Genomic DNA, 3,504 nt, shown 5'->3' with positions numbered 1-3,504 from the left:
AGACAACCATCTAGCTACTGCTATGGACCCATAGTCCAGGGGTGAACTACTCACTCATCACTCCGGAGGCGACCATGGCGGTGAAGAGTCCTCCGGGAGATGAATCCCCTCTCCGGCAGGGTGCCGGAGGAGATCTCCAGAATCCCTCGAGATGGGATTGGCGGCGGCGGCGTCTCTGGAAGGTTTTCCGTATCGTGGCTCTCGGTACTGGGGGTTTCGCGACGGAGGCTTTAAGTAGGCGGAAGGGCAACGCGGGGGGCCACACGAGGGCCCCACACCATAGGTCGGCGCGGCCGGGGCCCGGGCCGCGCCGCCCTATGGTGGCGGCGCCTCGTGGCCCCACTTCGACTCCTCTTCGGTCTTCTGGAAGCTTCGTGGCAAAATAGGACCCTGGGCGTTAATTTCGTCCAATTCCGAGAATATTTCGTTACTAGGATTTCTGAAACCAAAAACAGCAGAAAACAGCAACTGGCTCTTCGGCATCTTGTTAATAGGTTAGTTCCAGAAATTGCACGAATATGACATAAAGTGTGCATAAAACATGTAGATATCATCAATAATGTGGCATGGAACCTAAGAAATTATCGATACGTCGGAGACGTATCAGCATCCCCAAGCTTAGTTCTGCTCGTCCCGAGCAGAGTAAAACGATAACAAAGATAATTTCTGAAGTGACATGCCATCATAACCTTGATCATACTATTTGTAAACATATGTAATGAATGCAGCGATCAAAACAATGGTAATGACATGAGTAAACAAGTGAATCATAAAGCAAAGACTTTTCATGAATAGTACTTCAAGACAAGCATCAATAAGTCTTGCATAAGAGTTAACTCATAAAGCAATAAATCAAAGTAAAGGTATTGAAGCAACACAAAGGAAGATTAAGTTTCAGCGGTTGCTTTCAACTTGTAACATGTATATCTCATGGATAATTGTCAACATAGAGTAATATAACAAGTGCAATATGCAAGTATGTAGGAATCAATGCACGAGTTCACACAAGTGTTTGCTTCTTGAGGTGGAGAGAAATAGGTGAACTGACTCAACATAAAAGTAAAAAGAATGGTCCTTCAAAGAGGAAAGCATCGATTGCTATATTTGTGCTAGAGCTTTTATTTTGAAAACATGAAACAATTTTGTCAACGGTAGTAATAAAGCATATGAGTTATGAAAATTATATCCTACAAGTTGCAAGCCTCATGCATAGTATACTAATAGTGCCCGCACCTTGTCCTAATTAGCTTGGACTACCGGATCATCGCAATACACATGTTTTAACCAAGTGTCACAATGGGGTACCTCCATGCCGCACTGTACAAAGGTCTAAGGAGAAAGCTCGCATTTTGGATTTCTCGCTTTTGATTATTCTCAACTTAGACATCCATACCGGGACAACATAGACAACGAGATAATGGACTCCTCTTTAATGCATAAGCATGTGGCAACAATTATTATTCTCATATGAGATTGAGGATATATGTCCAAAACTGAAACTTCCACCATGAATCATGGCTTTAGTTAGCGGCCCAATGTTCTTCTCTAACAATATGTATGCTCCAACCATTAAGGTGGTAGATCTCTCTTACTTCAGACAAGACGGACATGCATAGCAACTCACATGATATTCAACAAAGAGTAGTTGATGGCGTCCCCGAAACATGGTTATCGCACAACAAGCAACTTAATAAGAGATAAAGTGCATAAGTACATATTCAATACCACAATAGTTTTTAAGCTATTTGTCCCATGAGCTATATATTGCAAAGGTGAATGATGGAATTTTAAAGGTAGCACTCAAGCAATTTACTTTGGAATGGCGGAGAAATACCATGTAGTAGGTAGGTATGGTGGACACAAATGGCATAGTGGTTGGCTCAAGGATTTTGGATGCATGAGAAGTATTCCCTCTCGATACAAGGTTTAGGCTAGCAATGTTATTTGAAACAAACACAAGGATGAACGGTGCAGCAAAACTCACATAAAAGACATATTGTAAACATTATAAGACTCTACACCGTCTTCCTTGTTGTTCAAAACTCAATACTAGATATTATCTAGACACTAGAGAAACCAAATATGCAAACCAAATTAGCAAGCTCTAAGTGTTTCTTCATTAATGGGTGCAAAGTATATGATGCAAGAGCTTAAACATGAGCACAACAATTGCCAAGTATCAAATTATCCAAGACATTTTAGAATTACTACATGTAGCATTTTCCAATTCCAACCATATAACAATTTAACGAAGAAGAAACTTCGCCATGAATACTACGAGTAAAGCCTAAGGACATACTTGTCCATATGCTACAGCGGAGCGTGTCTCTCTCCCATACGAGTGAATGCTAGGATCCATTTTATTCAAACAAAACAAAAACAAAAACAAACCGACGCTCCAAGCAAAGCACATAAGATGTGGCCGAATAAAAATATAGTTTCTGGGGAGGAACCTGATAATGTTGTCGATGAAGAAGGGGATGCCTTGGGCATCCCCAAGCTTAGACGCTTGAGTCTTCTTAGAATATGCAGGGGTGAACCACCGGGGCATCCCCAAGCTTAGAGCTTTCACTCTCCTTGATCATATTGTATCATACTCCTCTCTTGATCCTTCAAAACTTCCTCCACACCAAACTCGAAACAACTCATTAGAGGGTTAGTGCACAATAAAAATTAACATGTTCAGAGGTGACACAATCATTCTTAACACTTCTGGACATTGCATAAAGCTACTGGACATTAATGGATCAAAGAAATTCATCCAACATAGCAAAAGAGGCAATGCGAAATAAAAGGCAGAATCTGTCAAAACAGAACAGTCCGTAAAGATGGATTTTATTGACGCACCATACTTGCTCAAATGAAAATTCCCAAATTTAATGAAAGTTGCGTACATATCTGAGGATCACTCACGTAAATTGGCTTAATTTTCTGAGTTACCTACAGAGAATTAGACCCAGATTCGTGACAGCAAAGAAATCTGTTTCGCGCAGTAATCCAAATCTAGTATTCACTTTACTATCAAAGACTTTACTTGGCACAACAAAACTCAAAACTAAGATAAGGAGAGGTTGCTACAGTAGTAAACAACTTCCAAGACTCAAATATAAAACAAAAATACTGTAGTAAAAAAATGGGTTGTCTCCCATAAGCGCTTTTTTTTAACTCCTTTCAGCTAGGCGCAGAAAGTGTATATCAAGTATTATCAAAGGGTGGTGCATCTACAGCGGGGTTTGGAGTTTTCTCAACCAAGCATAGTATATTGGATACATAAGTTTCAGCATCTCCCTTTTCATTAGTCTTGGGCTTGCTACTCTCATCGAACAAATTTTCAGGAACAAGCCAAGCATAGTTATTTTCTAGTGCATCATTCATAGCTAGGAGTTTACATGGTATTGGTGCTTTGATCTCCCCACCATCATTAATATTATTAGTGTACCTTATTCTATCCATGTCCATTTTTTCAAGGAGACCAACAAAATTAGTATGAGAACCAAGCATATT

The sequence above is a fragment of the Lolium rigidum genome, chromosome 3 (genome assembly GCF_022539505.1).
Source record: "Lolium rigidum isolate FL_2022 chromosome 3, APGP_CSIRO_Lrig_0.1, whole genome shotgun sequence".
NCBI lineage: Eukaryota > Viridiplantae > Streptophyta > Magnoliopsida > Poales > Poaceae > Lolium > Lolium rigidum.
Note: the sequence above shows the minus strand (reverse complement) of the source record.